Below are 23,004 nucleotides of genomic sequence, written 5' to 3'. Positions count from 1 at the left end.
CTCAACAAATAGAAACTTAGTGAGAAGGAAGAGGCACGGGAACACTGGAGAAATTTCCCAACAACTTACTACTTTATTTTGCCTAAGGCTAGTGCATTAAATCTAAACTCATCCATTTGTAAGAGCTCTATATTCCATGATCTCAGGTAATGATGATCAGGGTTACCCCCTTGGTATCTCTAGTGGGCTTGTGGCTATTTTCAAAGCTAGATAAGTATTACTGAATCTTAAAAAAAATAAAATAAAAACAACAACAACGAAAAACGCTTCTCTTCCTGTCTTTTAAACCTCAAGTTGTAAAATTCTGTGCAGTCTAACTAACCCTGAAAGGGTTCCCCACGGTGTGGTACACACTAGAGCAATTAACTGATTACTGCTGTTTTGAAAATGTAGCCTTTGGCACCGTAATAACCACCTCTTCCCAGCAAGACACAGTCTTGTTTATCATTATTGGTTTGGACTCTTCTGAGAGTCTTTGACGCATATGACAAGGCTCATATCCAAGCCAATTTGAATTAATTTCTTCCATAAGATTCCATGAAACACTGGCAAATGCTTTTCAAAATCAGAGTCCCTTGCACTTTCACACTTTCTTCTATTTCCACTTCTCTTCCCATTGACATAAATTAGAATTAAGTATTCATATTGAGCAGAAAACAACTCCTTTGTTTTACACAGTTATGGAAAGTTTACCTATTGAAATGTTATTGGATAAAAATCACAGAGTTATAGTTTTAAAGCTGGAAGTGATGAAGCAAATTATGGTTTTATTCATGGATTGGAAATAACAATGATTTTTAAAGTATATTTTCCAATAAAGATCACACATAGTTGTTTCTTCCTTTTACCCAATACACCTTGCTTAACCACCTCTCTTCCTTCCTCTCCAAACACAAGTGTTCAGTGCTAGTACCTACATTTGTGGTCACTTCAGCATTTGTTCATGCAATTATGTATGTGCTCTTGACCACCTCCCAACCTCTGAAAAAATTAAAACCTTTCTTACCCACCCTAAATTCAAGCAGCTTGTCTACCTCTGGTCTTCTCACTGCAACTCACCCAAGTGGCCCATCTTTTCATATCTATACCCTTCCACTCTTCAATAAGATGATAATGTCTCTACAGCAGGTAGCATGACAGTGTAAAATGATACTTTTATTAAAAGCACGTTTATTTTGTGATCGACCCCTTGCTCTGCCCCACTAGAAGAGTGTCAACTGAGAGAAGTCACATAATCTCTCAGAGCCTTAACTTACCCATTTACAAAATGAGAAGACACTGTAGATTGTTAAGGTGCCTGATAACAGTGAATGTGCATAGTCATGTTCATTTCCTTCCAACTTAATATCCTCTCAGGCAGGAATTGCAGTGAGATGACCCAAATGTACCCTTAATATTGACCAAAAGTGTGTTTAACATTATGGTTTGAATGTTTCCAGACCAAGCATGCCTCTCTCCAGGTTTCCCTGTCCCTACCACTCTCCACTGTACAAATGTGGCCACCATAAAGTATGTTACTACTTTATGGCAGTAACTTGTCTACTTTTTAGAGACACTTGCATTTGCTAGAGTCCTTAAAACAAGTGTTCCATATGTAAATACAAAGTTCAATACATAAATGAAAAATTGGTAAAGAGGAACCATTTTCTCTGATGGTACATATTTCTGTTGGTGTGTAGGGCTGTATTCTTTAACCACCAAAGCAATAGCTATTTCCAAGACAGTCACTGATTTCATTTGTCACTTTATTGTCAGAGTCAGAGAAGTGAATTAAAGCTGGAGCTGTCATCATCATTTTTTGAGAACATTCCTTTTCCAAGCCCAGGTTATAGTTTGTTGTTTCACTGGATAAAAAGGCATTTCTTAACAGAAAATGTGGTCCGCACCTTCACTCATGACCTTCTCTTTTCCTGAAACACCAAAACACTTTTCCACAAATAGAGCTCTCTTAAAATCAAGGCCAGAACTAGGCAAATATAAAATCACATTCTTTTATATATGATATCTATGCTCAGTTAGAGGAGAGACTGGATCAAAGACCAAAGAAGGCTGGTGTGTGTTGACAAAGGCACCAGGAATAGAAAGTTCCTCTCAGCTTTCAGGAATTCCTGATGATGTGGATGTAGACTGAACAAGGCCACTGGTAGGTCATAAGTAGCCTCATATGAACTGGTAAAAGATGCCCCTTCTTGGTGGATGCAGCATGGCCTGGCAAGCTAAGGCCTGGATAGATTTTTGTTCACACTCATTCCCCTTGGCCATGGGCCAGTGTATAGTTACCATCCTGCAGAAATATACAGGGAGGCCTGAGTAGTGAAATTGTATTTTGATGTTCATATTTTCTTTATGCCTCTTTATATTTTCCCTTTCCCTTTCTTTCCCATTCAAAGGCCTCTGTGTTCAGAGAAGAGGGCAGAAAGAACTGCTGAAATCAGGAAGATGAAATCCCACTCCAGAACATTCCAAACTAATGACTTGGGATAGGATCTTTCTGCTTGAAAGAGTCATAAAGAAAAAAAGATACAACAGATTGAGGAAGAGGGAAGAAGGTCGAGCAAGGGTGTGATTGAGTCCCAGTGAGAAGATCCCTGAAAGAACAAGTAAATATGACAGAAAGAATGACTGTGACTGGAGCAAAAAGGACATTTATAGTCTTCCAAGCAGAACATGCCCTTGTTGGTAAAGTAATAGTAGGGACTACTGTACCCTAAGATGAAATCTGGAAATTAGAGAGGCCATGCAGGCAGGAACAAGGGACATTTCAATAGTGACCTTTGTGGGTTAATATCCAAGAATCTAAGCCCCCCTCAACCAAAAACTGTTCTTCAGTCATAAGACCTGCCAAAAACTGGCATAACCCTAGGGAAGTGAGGGTCATAGGAGGTGGATCCCAAAAAACTATGGTTAAAGTTTCTCCCAGTCAACATGGTAGTATCTAAACAATAATAAAGTGTGAGTTATTTGAAAATAATGTGATATTTGGGAACATTCCTGTCTTTGTATGACACTTGTTACCATCTAGGAAATCTACCATGAAGGTCATTACTATAGTCATTGGAGGGGGAACAGTGCCTGCCACAGTCTCCGTTCCTATTGTAGTTGGGCCCATTCTCAAACTGGAGGCACCTCATTCCCAGACAGATAAATGCCAAAGAAAAAGATGATGTGATATTTTCCTGCCTTTTCCCCGCCTTCACAATGATATGGCTTTGGTATTATTTCTTAAAATCAAGCAAAGACTCATTAAATATGGGCAGTGGGTTATCAGCCAGTCTGTGGGAGAGGTCTGTATAAGATAGGGGATATTTCAGATGTCCCTAACATGTCACCACCTTTTCTCTGTTCTCAGGCAGTTGCTACCTGATATAGTTTGGATATTTGTCCCCACTCAAATACCAATACTGGGGGTGAGGCCTAGTGGTAGGTGTTTGGATTATGGTGGCAGATCCTTCATGGCTTGCTGCTGTCTTGATGCTGATAGTGAGTTCTGGCAAGATTTGATCAATTAAAAGCATGTGGCACCTCCCCCCGTGCACTCTCTTTCTTGCTCCTGCTTTCACCATGTGACATGCAAGCTCCAGCTTCGCCTTCCACCGTGAGTAAAAACTCCGAGACCTCCCCAGAAGCTGAGCAATGTCGATGTTATGCTTCTTGCACAGCCTTCAGAACCACGAACCAATTAATCCTCTTTTCTTTATAAATTATCCAGTCTCAGGTATTTCTTTATAGCAATGCAAGAATGGACTAACACACCACCATGGCAGCTACTTCCTCTTCTGCTCGGAGGAGAAGTCTGACTCTAATTCAAAAGATACAGCCAATTTCCGTCATCCTCAGCACTGTTCTCTGCCACCCTGCCCTGGCACAGGGACATTTCCCAGAGAGAAGGTCTAAAACGTTTCTGCATGACTGCTTGGCACAAGTTGATACTGCAGGACTTAGAATTTTGGGAGAGCAAACCACAACATATGTACATATTTAAACTTCTCTTGCAGGGAGAGAAAAGATTGTCACCTTTGAAAGTGGTAGCTGTCTCAGGAAATACCATTGGCCTAGTCATAAAAGGCCATGGGCCTGGAGGTCAAATAAAATTTGTTAAGTGATGTATTCTCTGTACCAACCTAGAGGTGGCTTTTGGGTGACAATCATAAGTGGTAGGCTAGGTAATTACCTGCAACATACATAAAAACAAACAAAAATCTTTACCTCTCTCTTTGACTTCTCCTTCTACCCCTTCACGCACCCCAACAGGATGAGAAAATGAAAGGATAAAGAAAAACAAAAAACAACAAAACTCTCTGTAGAATTTTACCATCTCAGTCTGTATGCTACCAAGCTAGTTGGAGGAATTGCATCCACTCACAGCATGAAAATACATTGTCTCAACCAAAGTAATTTAATTCCATCCAAATTTGAATGAGGGCCCTATCTGATGAGGTTTTGGCCTCTGTCAAAAGAGGAAGTGACAGGTGGGAGAAGTGACCAGGTATGCAGTAGAATCACCAGATTTCATAAGAATGGATGTGGCTTAGAGATTTACAGAGCACCGAACCTTGCCTTGAAGATCCCAGGAATAAATATGCAACAAAAACTGTGTAAACAGATAGAGAAAGAAAAGAATAATCCCTCCTCTGTGTGTGTGTGAGGAGATTTTATTGTGCATGCAGGTGGTGTGATACAGGACAGTGTATGCTGAACTCCATGCTGCTCTACACCATGAGGCAGGGAAGGCCAAGTTGCTGAGGACAACAGCACATTTTACTAAGTCCCTGAAACCTATCATCGTTCATAATGTCACACCATGGAAAACTGGAAAAGCAGAACAAATGCAGGCTTTCTTATCTAAATGTCTACTGCCTACAAAAAGCAAATGCATAGTGTCCTTTTTCAAAGAAATACGAAAACTCATAGAAACACTTAGACCCCTAAGAACATGCCCATCAGTTTTTCATATTTGCAGGCAAAACTGAATAAATGTCTTTGGATTCATCTAGCATGCCCCCCACCCCCAGCTTTTTGTCTCTTTCCCTCTCTTTTTCTCTGTTATTTTTAAAGTAATATATTATCATTTGATGAATAAAGTGAAGTTTGTGTTCTCAGAAGCACTGTGTGTGGCATTTTCATTTTGAAAAGAAGAATGCTTAGTGGGGTTGTGCAGAAACAAATCTGTTGTTGTCACAGATGTGCATGTGTTTGAATAAGGCATTCCAGAGTCATAATGCCAAGTTTAATATATATCTTTTCCCACTTGACTCCAAGTCCATGGGTATTTCTAGTATACTATGTGGCAAAAATGTGTTTCCCTTATGATCTAAAAGTTGCAAATACCACCAAGTTCTGTATTAGAGGAAATGTGTGAAAAAGATAAGGCCCTTTTGAGATTAAACCCTTGTCTTATGCTCCCCTATATACAGATTTTGTTTGTGAAAGCAGTGATTCCTGGCAAATACCACCAGAAGCCTGGAGGTATGGAGGAGGATATGGAGTCAAATATGGACACCACCAACCGGAAAATATTTTAGTAAAAAGTTACATATTCTTGGAAGCCCGCTGAAGTATTTTTTTTTTTTTTTATTTGTGCAAACCTCTGACTTGGCTCCGTGGGAGTCACAGGTGAATTTGGAGAAAAAAATTAAAAACTGTAAACAGGACAATGTGGGAGGTGGAAATATTACAGAATGTCATGTCTCCTTGATAAAAGGAACAAGGTAAGGATATCTCACAGAGGAAGACAGAGGGAGAGAAAGACATTGTCCTGGTATTCAGGTCATAAATAACTTTCCTCTAGCTGCTTATTTACTCCCTAATTTCTTGACAACTTTAATCAAGTCAGTCATTCAATATCTGTCTTTCACTTATGGATTTTAAATGATTACCTCCCCCCCACCATTATCCTCGTCTTTCTTAAAATTACATATTTGCTATTCTATAGAACCCTGTTTTGTTCCCTAATATTGTGACATTTATGATAGTAAACTTAATTTTTAAAAATGTGATAGCTTTTGGTGGTGTACAGCTGAGAACCCAGAATTCCTAAAATATGTAGGGGAAAGAGCCAACAGGGCCCCAACATTGACTTGTGGATTGTATAACCTTAGGCAGCATTAGTCACTTTGGTCACAGTGGGAATGGTGTTCCCTGGTGTTTTACAATGTGGTACAATTGATTATTTTAAAATATGGATCAGTAAATTACTGTAGGCATCATGATCACAGTTTTAAGAATTGCTCAGGTAGAACAGTGGCAGTAATGGTGCAAAACCACTTCATTACCTGCTGTCTCTTCCTGTACATAGGTTTCTGCTTTGAGGACAGTACCTTGAACTACCCAGAAGGATTAAAAATATCTCTCTACCTCTGGGTTGTGCTTCTGGGTCCTCTGGTTCTCTTAGGTGGACACTCTTAGAGTAACATAAACTCCACTTAGCGGAAGAGATTTGGTGAATGTCGCAGGCTCAGCTTCCGCAAGCTACATTTTGTTTTGCAGAGATGTTGCATGCCCAGACCCAATCCATCTTAGAGCCGGGGTACATGGACATTGGTGCGGAGGTCCTGCATGTCTGCTAAGTTCTGGCTTAGAGAAAGAGGTCACTACTGACAGAAGCTTCACATTACTTAAATCACTAACTGCCAACCTAGTCAGACTTAAAAGTCCTATTTGAATGTTGCATGCTGATGCTGCTAAGATTCCTTGGTTTCAAGGGAAGGAATGTTGAGAACATGGTAGATCTGTCCCTGACCACTGCTTGACTAAGCACCTCCAGTAAAGCTGGTGAAGCATTTCCAGAGTCAGTCACCTAGATATAACATGATTGCAGAACCTTTCGGGGTCTTCAATTTTATGGTTTAGGGATGAGAAACACTTTTTAGACCTTTATCTCACAGCATTCAAAATGTCCAAGTCGGTGAGAGGAAAATCACTCATGCTTTCTGTAACGGCACAGAAGCAAGTTTATGCATAATTTTCTTAGTATTGTGTGTGGAAAACAAACAAGCATAAATATATCCCACTGGCTGGTATTTTTATAATGGAATAATTTAATGTGGTAGAATAATGAAATAAAAAGGTAGTTTCAAGTATTCTCTATTCTCTTATATTCTTGTGATTTTTTTATATCCACTGTTAAGATTTAGAAAAGTAGCAATATGGAATAAATAAGAAGTAACCAAGATTTCTTAGACATAAGCAGCTTTGAAGAGTGTAACTCTTTATTAGGTAACTGCAAATGATTGCAACCACAGTGTTGCTTTACATTAAAAAACGTGACATGGAAAATATGGATCAAAGATATTAGTGGCTTTCAAGGAACCTCGGTAGATATCAGAGAGATTATTTTGCTAACTATAATTTTTTTCGGGACACTGAAACTTTCTATTGTCAATAAAACCCAGAAAATCAAAGGGTTACTGCCTACACTTCTTAATAAGATTATAAGAAATTTGATGAATTACATTCTCCAGGTCATTGAGGATCATATTTTTCAATTTCAAAATTTGATATTGAAAATATTACTCTGATGTGCCAGTCTACTTCCATGTTTCAGCATGGAGAGTCTTGTAAACATCTTTGATTTTTTTTCTTTTTCTTTTTTATTTTTTTTCCCAATATAAGACCTTGCAGGACCTCTATGCATCACTCTGATTCAGACATTGTAAGATCAGAAAAAGATGTAAAAGGTAGTCAAATGAGGCTTTATCCTGAGACAGAGCCTAGCGATTATTTTTCTTCTTATGTCTAAGTTCAGCAATCACCACACTTTACCATCTCCTCCTCCCTCTTCTTTTTTTTTATTCATATAAATCCAAAATAAACATAAATCTAGTCATTTAAAGGTTTTATTAAAATGTTTCAGATTGAGGTTTTATTATAAAACACACTTTAATTAACCACAGTTTTATCTTCTGGAATACATGAGTTTAAGCACAGAATAATTTCATGTATAGGCCAAGGTCTGCAGTCCTGGCCTGTATGCCTCCCATAGTAAGGGAGGCAGAGCCTGGGGAGAAGGAGATAGAAGGGTTCACCATGTCAGCCCAGCATGACCCTGCCTGAAACGTGGCGAGAGTAACTTGTTATTGTGGGGTAAATTGAGGCATCCAGGAATACAACCTCACTTTCAAAGGCCCTATTTTGACAATTTTGCATGATTAGAAACATATTCCTTTATCTTAAAAATTCAGCCCTTTAGTTACAAATGTGCCCAGAAAGAAACATAGGGTAAGCCACAAGGAGTTCACATTCAAATATTAACTAATGCCCTAAGATTCTTTCCGACAATAGCTTTTTAAAGGTTGCGAAGCAAATATGAAGATGCATGTTTTCAAAGTCTGAACAAGACTGGATAAAGGAGTGGGGTATAGAAATGAGAAAGACGCTTGTTTTAAATATTCATCTGTGAAAACTCATAGCATGGGCAGCTCTGAGCATCACTTAAAAATGAGTGAAACCTGTATTCAACATTCTTCTACATTTTTCTTTTTTTTTTTTTTTTTTTTGAAGTGGAGTCTCGCTCTGTCACCAGGCCAGAGTGCAATGCCACGATCTTGGCTCACTGCAACCTCTGCCTCCTGGGTTCAAGCGATTCTCCTGCCCTCAACCTCCCAAATAGCTGGGACTACAGGTGTGCACCACCACACCCAGCTAATTTTTTCTATTTAGTAGAGATGGGGTTTCACCATGTTGGCCAGGATGGTCTCAATCTCCTGACCTTGTGATCCTCCCACCTCAGCCTCCCAAAGTGCTGAGATTACAGGCGTGAACTACTGTGCCCAGTCTAACATCCTTCTACTTTTTGTGCCTTCCTCCTACCACAAAATTCCAGGCCAACAGAGCCCCAGGGCAAACACATGTCCCCCACTTGATATCTCTGCCTTTCTTCCCTACCAGTCTGGTCTGCCCTTACACATCACAGGTCCTGCATATGGCCCCCTCCAATGCACTTATAGGCCCAGTTTGCTGATAGACTAAATCTGATAAAATATTTCCAATGGATAAGAAACAAAAAAGATAGAAATATGTTCTATTTTCCTTAATGCAGGAGATCATCTCTCTAACACAGGATGAAACTGTGCTATTTTGGGGACAGGTGGAGTCTCCCTTTTGTCCCTCAAAGCATACCCACTACTTAAGTGGCCAGTTCTTTCAACTACACTCCAAGTCTTTTGATGTTGATACACCCTGAACATAAAAAAGGGTGACACATGAAGTTACCAGAGGTGGTGGCTGAAGTTGGTAAGTAAATGGTGTTTGCTTTGACATAGTCATTGATGATTTATTCCGCTCAGATCGAGTCTAGACAAATAGCTCAAACCTCTTAAAAGTTCGATCTAGTTTTATTAAAAGTCTTCCAGTTTTTAAAAGTTTGTAAATGTTCAGAAAAAAAAAAACCTGCTGTGATTCTAGGATCCTTTCGCATGTGTTCTTACTCCTTTTTAATAACAGTGGCCTTGAGCATATCAACCTACTCCTCAGTCAACAAATTCTGTGGGGGCCTTAAGCAAGTGATTTTCCCTCTGCAGTCTCCTTAACAGCTAAAAATGTCTCTGCGTAGTATCATTTCATGCACTTCTCATATTTCCTCATCAAGGTCCAAATGCAGTATGAATTTCCATGGTAAAATCTGTTTTCTACGAATATAAGAGTGGTTGATCATAAGGCAGCATTCTGGGGCCACCAGATGTGAACTCTGGTTTGTCACAAGGAGTAAGTTTCTTACGAATAACCCCTTCCCTTTTGCATTGTGCTTTTACCACTGTCCTGCTTCCATACCCTCTTTCTCAAACCCAGCGTTCCAACTAAAAAACCTGATCTGATGGGGTGGCTTAGCTCTCACCCAATATGGAATGGCACTCAATGGTAAGTCATCGACCTCTTAATGATGGCTGATATATAAATGTCTTTGGCTGTCCCTGCTTACCAAGGGCCATTGGGTCATTTAACAAAAGGTATAGGAACTTGGTAGGAGGCAACTATTATAATACACTTCTATACAATAGAAGAAGTCTATACTGTAGAGTGTCGACTTCTTCCTTAAAATAGGCTTTCAGGAATGACAAGCTAAGACGCCTCATCAGCACAGTATTTTTCCAAACTTATTACTTGCCTTATGTCCCCTACTAATCAGTAATCTCCTTGAGTAACATCCCAGTGCCTAGTACAGTACCTTTCAGATAGAACAGGCTTGATAAACACTGAGTGGACTGAATTTAATAAATTGAGAGAGCCACTCATTTGGGTTTCTAATACAAAATGGCCTTAGCTATTCTGTTTTTAAATATTTAGCAGTTCAGTTAAAAACGCCCCTGTGAATCTTTTATGACATCATTTATCTTTCTATTTCTTTTCAGCTTTAAATTGCACTGCCAGATTTATTTGCTGTGGTATTAAGTTTCCGTGTCTACCCAGTTCTAGTCCAGCTCTTCTAATGCAATTCAGTCTTTTTACTGCAAGACTCAGACTCAAATATTAAATCAACATTTGCCATTAAGACTCCACATTTGTCTATGGGATGATGATTGGATTCATCTTTTGGAAAGGAATCTATATAAATACATCTTCTCTAATAATATCCAAAGATAATCCTCTCCTCCTCCTCATCCCCTGCCGTGTTTCTTAAAAATGTGGACTCCAGGACTCTCTAAGTTGCTCTCCCCAAAGCTACAGTAACATCTCCTCCACTGGTAATGTCATTCCATTACCTCCACTGTCTGATATTCTGATGTTTGCTGCCAAATACATGGTTTCAGAAAAATCCTGCACGCTTTGCCATTTTTATTAGAAGCAGAATCTGATCAACAACATTCCAATTATAAGAGTAAAAAGAGAAAAAGGTAATCAGGCTTTGAATTAAATCACATCTGGACAGGCCTGTTGTTGAGGGCACTAATAATATATTGCATATGTATTTGGACAGAGCATGCCAGAAGTGAATTCCACATCATTAACAAAGTTCTCTATCAATCACTCACAATCTGGCAGCTGCAACCGGCAAGGTGCAGAATCAAGTCTTCTTCGCTGCTGAATATGTATCATCATGGCCCATGCAAGTCCCTTCTCTGCCTACGGGGTCTGCCAGGCTCACAGCTGCTTGAAGAGCAGAACGGGGGTTTGCATTAACACTCTTCAAGTCATTTCTCTCTCAGACAGGGATCTTGCATTTTAAACATCATTGCACAAAGAGCTTGGAACACCTTCTCAGAGTCAATTCTCTTGGCTCACTTACAGAGAACAGGGAGAAATATGTCACTCCTGCAAATAGCCACAACAGTCCTCAGAAGGCAATGGGCTGAATGAGGCATGTGTGGTTGCCACTGTCTCTCTCTGCTAATGGTGAGGAGAAAATCTCGGATTTTCAGCTAGCGACCAAGTCAAGTCAGATGGAGTGGGAGCTTAGTATGGCCCAGCTTGGTAAGCACCTTCATTTTTTTAAAGCACCCTCAATATCCCTCATACCATCTTTGGAAATCTAATATACTATAGCAATTTATATAATACTGGTTTTGATCCTTGCAGCAAATCATCAAGAGGATGTGCTATGTGGATTAAAGACCTGAGTGCCAGAGCCAAACTGACTGGCTGAATTTCTGCTCAGCTGTTTACAGCTCTGTGATCTTGGTCAAGTTATTTAACATTCCGTGCTTCATTATTCCACCTGCAAAATGGGGATAACAATAGTAGCTGCCACATACGGTTGTTGTAAGAAATAAATACAAGAAAACATGTAAAACACACTTAAGGGTCAGGATTGGTACCAAGTAAGCCTCAATGTTAGAAGTCATTCAAATTCAGGAGAACTATGGTTACTCTGATCTGAACTAAATGATGGTTGAAGCTGAACCTACAGATTTCCATGATCTCATAGCAAAGTGGCAAAAAGGGAGTAGGCATTCCCCTCTACGGAATACAAATAATCCTGTATCCCCTCTGAAGTGTCCAAAGGGAAGCAAGCACTCACTGCAGCTAATGGAAACACTTTAACAGATTTTTTTGTGGCGGTTGGGAGGAGTTGAGGCTTATTAGCAAACATGTATTTCAATTTTTGTGGAATTATCTAATCTGAAGCCCTTTTTTGATAATCAAAATTAGTATCAAAGACTTATTGAGCCCGGGTGTGATGACTCATGCCTATAATCCCAGAGCTTTGAGAGGCTGAGTGGGGACAATCACTTGAGCCCGGGAGTTCAAGATCAGTCTGAGCAATATAGGGAGATTCTGTTGCTATAAAAAAATTTTTTTAATTAGCTGGGTGTGCTAATGAACACTTGTGACCCCTAGTAGATGGGAGGCTGAGGTGGAAGGTTTGCTGGAGCTCAAGAAGTTGAGACTGTAGTGAGTGGTGATCATGCCACTGTCCTCCTGCCTGGACAATAGAGTGAGACCCTCTCCCCAGCAAAAAAAGACATTGAGTAGCTGCTATGTGTAAAGCTTTGATAATGACTCTGAAGTGAGAAACTGAAGTCTTACTACAGAGTTCCTCTCCACATACCTACCAACGGTTCAGTATATGAACACATGGAATTGACAACATGTGCTGGTGAGTATGAACGTCCATCTGGGATAGGAAGGACCTGCATGGAAGCCTTGTCTTTTCCTGGATGAAGTGGGAGCAGAAATTATGCATCTGGGTTAAGAGAGGGCTGGACAAAGTAAGGTCAAAACGGTTCGGGAGACTACTGACCTTGACTCATTATGGATATGAGAGTGGGTGATCACAGAACATCCATAGGGCTTCCTTTACACTAGAAACTTCCTTAAGGAAAAAAAAAATCAACATTTGTGGTTAACAAAAAATAATTTGTTTCTCTCTTTTCTAATACACATCTGTCATATGATTAATAATGGCAAATATTGCTGGAGCATCATGGGATATACAAGCCGTGTAAGACTCAATACCCTATACCAACAAACTTGTCATCTAATTAGAGAACTATACAACTTATGGATTAAAAAACAGCAAGTATAATACAGAAAAATACACTAAAAAATATCAACCAAAAAAACCAGGGCTACATAAGCTAAGAAAGCAGAGAAACATGTACATCCCAAAACAACGGCAATTATGCTGCATCCCAAACCTGTTTTTTTCAGAACGAATGGGAACTAGGGGATAAAGGAAATCTTTTTCAGGTTGCAAGAGACCCCTTGAGTAAAAACATAAAACAAGTCAGACAAGCTTAAGAATTCCCTCTGCTTCTCAATAGCCTCTTCTCTGCCCAATTTTCTGTGGTGACAGGTCACTCCTTGTCACTTTAAGCCCCAGCCCTTCACCATTAATTGCCCCTCTCAGTTTTTATTTATTTTTCATCTTAGGGGAAAAGGAGGAGGGGAATAGATTTCTTTTCCAGCTGTTCCTTTCTTGTAGAACATTCTACAAACTCCAACCCCGTCCCACCTGCCTGAGAAACTATACCAAGGGGAGGAGGGTAGAAAGGAAAATAAAGGGGAGGAGAAAAGTGGTTAAAAACTTAATTTAATATACTCACTAAAGATGCTGAAAAATGCACTTACTTCAGAACCTCCACCACTGAGTACTGTGAAGTAGCATTTAGCTCTAATAGGGTTTCTGCTTCATCAGCTACAATAATTATTTTCCTTAATTTGCCTTGGACATTCTATATAACGATCTCCATGTTTAGGAGGGGGTGTTCTTTCTATAAGCTAAAACAAAATGCATATGTGTGATTTGCTTCACCTCCTACATTTAGCATGCTTTCTTTTTCCCAGGCCTCAAGTGTGTCTTCACTCTCTCTCTGTCATCAGTATGAATTTCTGGACATTAAGACCATCCATCTCCACTCTCCTACCCCATCCCTGCCCCCAATCTAATTGGCAATTTGCCACCTCTACCCTTGTCTTTAAAACTAGATCAGCTTTCCTGCAACTTGCAAGAATATTCTGTCCCCTGCAAGAAACCCCAGAGAGACTGATCTTGAAAATGTGCAAATGTATTATTTAAAAAATGATATTGAAATCAAACTGTGATGTGTGTTTATATCTTTTTGATCTCATTTTTGTCCTTTTTAACTATCCCCTTACCCTGTTTCTGCGAGTGTTAGCTACAGATTTTCAATCACACCCACCGGCAAAGCCAACCCGCAGGGAGGCTCTCAGCAGTGCCCTTTCAGAAACAGCCCAGCAGATGAAAGGCAGATGGAAAATTCCAGGGGTTCCGATCTGAGCATTTAAATGATCATTTAGCGTAACACAAATCTGTGAGATATGTATTTTTAGTTTCCTATGCAGAGCAATAGAATGGAGACAATGCAAAGGACCCTGGTGAGTGTGTTGCACAGAAAATATTTGAGGAAGAACTACAGTCAGCAGAAAATGAATTTGGGGAGACCCTGGAAAGGTCTCTGGACAGCAGAAATGCAATTTATAATAACCTTTTCCACTTTGGGCAACTCCGTCATTACAAATTGCACTATCATTTTTTTTCTTTTCTTTTGAGTTTTTTTTTTTAATTATCATCTGGTACAGGAGTGATAGAAAAGCACACAGTTTTACATCCATTCTACAGATCCTAAATGATTCAGAGCCTTAGGAACAAATCGGAGACAATGCTACAGCCACATCTCTGATGTCCAAGAAGGGTTCCCTTGCACTACTTTATACTCCAAACTATGCTAACATACTATCTAGAAAACAAGGCTATCACTTGAGAACAGGCTCATCACCTCAATACTTAGATGATATTTAAAGATAAAAATTTCAAATCTTTTAATGTAACTGTCAGTAATCTCTATGCTAGACAACAAATGCTTGCATGTGCTATGATATATGATTTATAAGATTTAGAATTCTTCAAGGTGCCCTTTCCACATCCTAAGATGAAGAAATAAGTGAAAATAAGATACACCAAAAGTCACTCAAGTGTCTGTTGGCTTAACAGCAAGTCCAGTCCCAAGTAACTGTTTCCTGCCACACTGTCCAACCAATGATATTAATATGCTAAACAGTTTTTCTAGAGACCTGCTATAGGTTAGAACAGCTTTACACATGTAGAAAGCACCAGAAGGACATTTTAAACAGAGATGTTACCTATTAAATTCAATCTTCATGTTTACAATAAGAATATTGTGACTTCCAAAATAAAGCCAGATCTCACTAATGGGCTTTATTTCTCACTGATGGGAATAGCAATGGGAATCTGAATCAGGTCCAATTATAGACTAGTTGAAGGAGTGCTTGTACCTAGCTTGCTTTCTCATATCATAGAATGTGCACTTTCTCTTTGCTGCATACTTTTCTATTATTTGTCATCTTTTTTTAAGAGATGAGGTCTCACCATGTTACCCAGGCTAGAGTGCAGTGGCTATTCTCATGCATAATCATAGTGTACTGCAGCCTTGAGGAATCCCTCCATCTCAGCTTCCCGAGTAGCTGGGATACAAGTGTGCACCACTGTACCTAGCTTATTTTTCACTATTGTGTCAGCTGTATCTTCAGCTCCTGGGTTATGGGAAACACTCCTAACAAGAGACCATAGACGTATGAAGGCATTAATGAGTAAAAAGTATGTATTAAAGAGAGGGACAATTTCCACCTGCTGTCTCTTATTTAAAAATCTTTCTATTCTTTCCTCCAACTTTCCTTTTGAACTTCTAGAGCTACTTTAACTCCTATGAAGTTCTCTGATTTGTAATATACAAATCCACTTGGCTATGCATTTTAGAAATAGCAAATAATAACATATATTGAGCATTTCTAGGTGGCAAGCATGCAGCTGAGTTCTTTACATGCGTGATCTGATTTAATAGGCATATTAATTACAAGAGGTAGGTGCTGTTATCCCTGTTTTTTGATAGTGATGATACTCATCTTCCCTCTTTTACTTACCCACATTGACGCCTAAGAGAGAACACATAGTATCTTTCCATAAATTAATTTTGTCCATTTTCTTTATTTTAATAAATGACATGATCACCAAAAATACAGTTATTATCCTGGATCGCTCCTTCTCTCATCCTCCACATCCAATCTGTCAGCAGTCCTATCAACTCTGTCTCCTAAATATATCCTAAACACTTGCACTTCCCTCCAGCTGCTTGTGTATTGTCCTGGTTCAATCTACTACCATTGCTCGTCTAGACATGTGCAGTAGTCTTCTTACTGGCATGCCTGCTTCTATTTCTGTCTCACTATAATTGAAAACAGTGATCTTTTAAAAAATAAATCAGATTTAATGTCCTCACTATAAACCCTATAATGGCTTCCTATCACATTTAGAATAAAATGCAAACCCTTGTATCCTGGCCTTAATGATCTGGCCACGACCAATCTTTAGGCTTGATCATTCTCTACCTTGCTCTTTCTTTCCCAAAAAGACTGTTTCCTAAACTCTTCAATTTCATCCCTGCCTTAGCATCTTCACACTTATTTCCTCTACTTGGAATGTTCTTCTGCAGCATTTTACAGAGTACGTTTCATCATTCAAATCTCAGCTTTAAATGTAACCTTGAGATGCTTTTGCTAACCACCAAATTTAAAGTTTTCACCTAGCTATTCATAACACTTATCACTGTCTGATATTTCCCTGTCTTACTTTTTCATCTGCTTATTTATATTCAGTCTCCCTATAACAGCAGGGGTCATATTTATCTTATTTACTATCAGGACCAGCTACATAATTTATAGAGTCTAGCAAAAAATGAAATTATGGGGTCCTTTGTTGAAAAAATACTAAAAATGTCAAGACAATGACAGCAGAACATTAAGCCAAGTGCATGGCCTTCTAAACTTGGGGGACCTGTGTCAACACCTAAGTCGCAGGCTTATGAAGTCTGTTCATCATTGTACTCAAGCACATAGTAGCTGCTTGAATACATTTTTGAATACATTGTTTATTCATTTATTTGTTGAATTAATTAATTAGGTTAAGGAAACTGAGCTGAAGATAACAAACTTTTTAAACACAAATAATAAAATGCAAATTGAGAATAGAAATTCAGGCAGTCTGATCTAGTATTTCCTCTCAGCCACTGTGCCACATTGCATCTCAAGGCAAACAAAATCTAGACCCCCACTTCCCCCAAATATTCATTCTCTTCTTTCAGTAAAATCTAACATTATGCAGAAATAAAGAATGACAACAATTAGCTATAATTCTAAGGAAGTATGTGTTACGCATTCTAACTGAGAAGGGCGTAAAAAAAGTTATAGAAATTGAAATGTGAGTGAGGTGGGATGGTTAGAAGTTACATTTGAGGTAGATTTGAAGGCTGATAGGATTCTGGTGCATGGGCAATAAAAAGAGTTTATTATAAAAGAAGATCCAATAGAGGAAGCATACAGAACAATAATGTGGTGAGAAGTTGAGCGTGACTGAGGAAAGGCTACATGAAGGGGAAGAGGCAAGAATAAAATAGACCTATCTGTCAGGTCCTGAATTTGATAACTATTAGATGCTTAGGGGCTTCATTTTTTTCAGCAGGAAATGAGAGCCAGGGTAGTGCCATTCTGAAAGCAGAACCTGAGGAAGATAAATCTTGCTATATCAAACAGAGTGAGCAAGGAGGAGAAATCATAGGCCACGTGCATGAGCATAACTAGAGTGCTGACAGCAGGGATTCCAAGGAAAAGAAAGATCATGGAAATCACAGAGACAATGGAAACCTAAATGATTAACTGAGGACAGTGAAGTAGCAGGCTTTTCAAGTGATAATTTTGAAGTCTTAAACCTCCGGCATACCTACTATGTGCTTAATGCTTTATATATGTTATGCTTAAATAATGTATGTAAAATATATTTGTACATATATTTTACAGACCTGGGAGGAATATCTTATTTATTTTCAAATCACTCCGGAGGAAAGGCAAGGCTCAGAGAAGTGGATTAATTTGCTGGAGGCTACATAGTAAGCATAAGGGATGGGATATGAACTCACAACTGTGTGACTCTAATGAATCCTGTCTGGGTAATTGGGGAAATTAAGAATGGAAACAAGGAAGTGAGGACTTGGAGCTGGTTGAGAAACATGAGTACTTCATTTATTGCCTTACAGAGGTCATACTTGTTTTATATGAGTATGCAATGTCCCTTTGTTGTGTTTAAATCTAGAAACTGTCTTTGCTTGTAGTCACTTACTAAACATTCTATAAATTCTTTATAAATATTATGCAAAGTTGCAACACATAGTTGGGAGTAAAAAAATACCTAGACTTGAGGAGAACTAGATCTCATTAATTTGGTCAAATTAAAAACCAATGGTCATTACGAAATAAGAAAAAAAGGCATTTTAGTAGATTTAGGATTAACAATAAATAATTATTCTTCCCTACCTGTTTTCTGATCTCCTGGGGTTATTGAGGGTTGATAAAAAATAAACCAACACCAGCAGCATTTACTGAGGTAATATTCTCCTCAGTGAATATTTTACTCAACTACCTGCCATGAACACACCCTGATCTTTAGAATGGATTTTTAGCAATATTGCCTATTAGACTAGTACATCAACTCACTCCCTCCCCCATATCTCATCAGAAGCCATTCCAATTTATTCAAAAGCTACTTGTTTTAGAGTAACTCATCATCCTTTCAGAATCTGAAGTATGTCTCCCCTTGAGAACCATAAGACCATTTTATTTAATTTTTTTTAAAAATTGAATTAAGGCCAGGTGCGGTGGCTCACGATTGTAATCCCAGCACTTTGGGAGGCTGAGGCGGGCGGATCACGAGGTCAGGAGATCGAGACCACGGTGAAACCCCGTCTCTACTAAAAATACAAAAAATTAGCCGGGCGTGGTGGCGGGCGCCTGTAGTCTCAGCTACTCGGAGAGGCTGAGGCAGGAGAATGGCGTGAATCCGGGAGGCGGAGCTTGCAGTGAGCCGAGATCGCGCCACTGCACTCCAGCCTGGGTGACAGAGCGAGACTCCGTCTCAAAAAAAATAAATAAATAAAAATAAAAATTGAATTAAATATTGTTTTTCTCCCTCGAGGGAAAACACGCTTCAAAGTGAAGAATTCCCATCCAAAGAAGCTGTAAGCCCTATATCTTGTCAAGAAGTTCATTTTCATACATCCTCTTCTATTCTATTGACACATAAAACTGAGTTTATATTTATCTTCCACTTAAACATTCCTTATTAAATATCAATAGCACAGAGGGGTAGGTGAGAATCATTTTCTGTTTTTTATCTAATGAGGCCAATTTGGGAACTGAGAAAGAAAGGAAAATCAGGCACAAAGAGTTCATATGCTGGTGATAACTAATCAAAGCTTGGTGTAGAATCAATTCATTAAAACTCTATTTTGAATACCTTTCACATACAGAGCCATGGGCTAGATGCCGTGGAGGGGGAGAGGGTAATACAAAGGAAGATTCTGAAATTCAAGATGACCACTGTCTATTTGGGATGGTGTCATAACCATTAGAAAAAGTAATTACTCATTACAAGATAAACGCAAGTTTCATATGACAAAAAATATTTTAACTATTTGTTTTGTTGTTGTTGTTGTTTTGAGACGGAGTCTCGCTCTGTCGCCCAGGCTGGAGTGCAGTGGCGCGATCTCAGCTCACTGCAAGCTCCGCCTCCCGGGTTCACGCCATTCTCCTGCCTCAGCCTCCAGAGTAGCTGGGACTACAGGCGCCCGCCAACACGCCCGGCTAATTTTTTGTATTTTTAGTAGAGACGGGGTTTCACCGTGTTAGCCAGGATGGTCTAGATCTCCTGACCTCGTGATCCGCCCGCCTCGGCCTCCCAAAGTGCTGGGATTACAGGCTTGAGCCACCGCGCCCGGCCTATTTTAACTATTTGTATACTCAGACCACAAAGCTAATTCCACAGTGTGTCATTTAAATATGAGGGAAAAAATCCCGGGGCATTGTAAAATTGTATAACACTTAGAGAAGGCAATTTAGCATTACATGTCATATATACAAAGACATTTACTCTTTGGCTTTGAAACTACTTCTCAAGGTATTTATCCTACAGATATATAGGCACACAGGCAAGAATGATTCATAAGCAAAATAAGTCCATGTATAGATATTTTATATTTGAAAATATCTGAAACAACCCATATGCCCACCAGTTGGGGACTGCTGAACTATATTACGGCATATTCATCTGATGAATTTTTGTAGCTATTCAAAATAATGGGGTAGCTTTTTATATATGGATTTAAAAAGATCTTCAATACATATTGGTTAACAAATCAAAAAGCAAAGTACAGAACAAAGAGTACAGTATAATACATAGTGTTTCCTTATAAAATGTATCAGAGATGTCACATATAAATATGAGCTAGTGAAATACCTTTCAGGAGATATATATGTGTGTATATGTGTGTGTGTGTGTGTGTATATATATATATATATATATACGTTATAGTTAAATTACTTTCATGAGATATATATTCATGAGATATATGTGTATGCGCACACACACACACACACACACACATATACATCTGAAAATTACTTCACTAGCCACTGTCTATTTGAGAAGGTGCCACAGACATTAGAAAATGTAATTATTCATTAAAAGAGAAATGTAAATCTCTTGTAATAATTACACACACATATACATACACACATACACATCTCTCTCTTTTACACACACACACACACACACACACACACACACACACACACACCCCATGTATATGCCTAAAACACACTGTAAACTGAGTTTGCCTAAGGGAAGCAGAACAAGGATTAGGGGCAGGGAAGCAATAGAAACTTTAACTGTATATATTTTTGCATATTTATCATTTTGTTTCGTGGTCTTGTGTGCACATATTTGCCTATTCTAAAATTAATCCAATACAGAAAATTAGTAATATAAAACACATGATGACATGAATTGGTTGAGTATAACAGACTCTCTACTGCTGGAAGTCAGTGAAATGTAGGTGTACTTCAAGGCAATACAATGAGACCTTACTGGAGGAAGAAGCCTACTTCGGGATTGAAGTTGGAGTAGTGGTTGAGTGTGGTGTGAAGGTAACTAAGTTTACCCCCATCTCCAGAAAATGAATGAGCTTCCAGTTCCTACCAAATTCACTTTCTAGACTGGTGGTCTCTCCTCAAGGTCACTCTGAAGGACCTGTAAAAGGAAAACACAAAGACACCCAGGAAATTCTGACAGCACTCAGGGCTGACTGGGTGACCAAGTTAAGGCAGGTTGGGACACTTTAGAATTGGACTGTGTAGGGGTGCTAGTTCTGGCCTAAGGCAGGAGGGTCCTGCACAGCTATAGTAAATAAGATTCTTCAGGAGTAAAATCTAAGCATTTTGAATTACAATCTATTTACATGCTAAGCAAATTTGCCCCTTCTAGATGCTGCTTCTCTCTCAAAAGCCTCTCAAGTTTAACAAAATAGATTGGTGACGGTGGTGGATTTGTAGTTTTCTATTGCCTGAAGCTCTTCATCCTACAGCTGATCAATTCTCTCACCTCCACCCTCGGACTCTTTGGGGCTTTGTAATCTAAAGTCTGGCCATTAACTCTGTAGCTTTATCTGGCATAGTAGTTTATATCCTTATTATAGGAGAAAGGGCATTCAAATTGGAACGTACAATCATCCTTGTTGAGAACCATCTCTCATCCCATATTACTCACATCCATCTATGCTGTAGAAATTGGGAGTGAATCAGGATCCAAACTAAGCAATCCACCTGGCTTTGGGACACTGCTCTGTCTCTTTAGACTCAGAAGAAACTTCTTTCAGAAAAGATGAAGATTTTAATAACCCTGAATTACTCTTCCTCCTTTCTCCTTCCCCTTTTAGGACTCAGGCATAAGTATTATTTCCTGGATGGGAGTAACACTGAGCAATAAATCTATGTACGTTTAACTGATAAGCTGATAACTTTTCAAAAAAATGTGTCTTGTGTTGTGAAAGACAAAATGCACCAGACAATCAAGGAGATGATTTTACTCAAGTTCTTTAATATGGAGAGTGGTCATTAATGAAAACCAGTTCAAGGAAGAGAAAGAGGGCCTGCACTGTTACAGAGGCAGATAGGTGAGGAAGTGGTTCATGAGTCTTATTGGAGTTACGTGGAAGAAGGGAGATGGGCCGTATCTCAAAATATGTGAGAAGATAATTGTTCTTTGTAGTTAGTTGAAAACAAAAAAATAGGGAGTACCAAAGTTTGAAATTGTTGTTTGCTTCCATCTTCAAGCAAACTTCAGTCAGCTTGAAGATGACTGAAGCTCCTCCAGCTCCAAATGTAGCCTTTTAACCTTTGTTTCCTTGGTTGCCAACCCCAGTTCTCCATCAACTTTTCTCATTATGACCTGTCTATACAAGTAAGACGTTCCTGATCTAATTCTTCCCTGTATTCCTTCCTGTATCATCCAACTCATTTTTAGTTCTGATTCACTGATATCTTCTTTGATGTCCCTAATAACTTTTCTTGTCACTAAGGAACCATTTTCACTACTTAAGCAATCTGAAAGTCTGTCACCTAAATGTCCTTTAATGACCAATGTCACTGAGCCTTGCTTGTCTATTTCTATGGTGAAAGAACTTCTTCAGCCCTGGAAAAATACTGGCTGGATCTCTTTTTCATGGGGTCTGTCCTGAGATGAGAAAAACAATGACAAAATATTATCAGTTATACATGAATATGGAAAGCCTAACTATCTTCAAATTTTACCAAAGACAGATCAGGAGGAAATGAATAGGCAGGAAAACAGGAGAGATATAAGTGATCTAGGTTGAGCAATAACTGTTGACAGGAAAGGGGTTATTATTAAATACTAGGACAGGTTATTAAGGATGGTTATGAAAAATGCAGAAATGTCCAGGCTACAGGAATTCATCCTCTTAAGAAAGCACAATGTGTACTGATATTTCTTTAATAAAATATATATAAGAGAAGAATATATTTGTTATCCAGAACCCTAACCATCCAGTCACATGATCTTACTTTCCATTTGCATCAATATATCCCTAGATTCAAGCCCTGGACTGCTTAGAACCAGAGGAAATTAAATTACGAATAGAACTCTAGTCATAGCTCTGGGACTTGAATTTTCTTCTTTCTTTTTTG

The 23,004-nt window shown here is 38.9% G+C and overlaps 1 long non-coding RNA gene across 1 annotated transcript in view; it reads right to left on the bottom strand.

Moving 5' to 3' along the window:
• LOC116468592 (uncharacterized) overlaps nt 1–12,707 on the bottom strand; it is a 41,735-nt gene extending 29,028 nt beyond the window's left edge. Inside the window, exon 1 of the long non-coding RNA XR_009213744.1 lies at nt 12,677–12,707. This is a non-coding gene — a long non-coding RNA (uncharacterized LOC116468592). The remainder of the gene's footprint in view (nt 1–12,676) is intronic.
• Between the last annotated feature and the right edge of the window lie 10,297 nt (nt 12,708–23,004).

The sequence above is a fragment of the Hylobates moloch genome, unplaced genomic scaffold (assembly GCF_009828535.3).
Source record: "Hylobates moloch isolate HMO894 unplaced genomic scaffold, HMol_V3 SCAFFOLD_5, whole genome shotgun sequence".
NCBI classification, from domain to species: Eukaryota; Metazoa; Chordata; class Mammalia; order Primates; family Hylobatidae; genus Hylobates; species Hylobates moloch.
The sequence above is the reverse complement of the archived record's forward strand: the minus strand, read 5'-3'. Positions and strand labels throughout refer to the sequence as shown.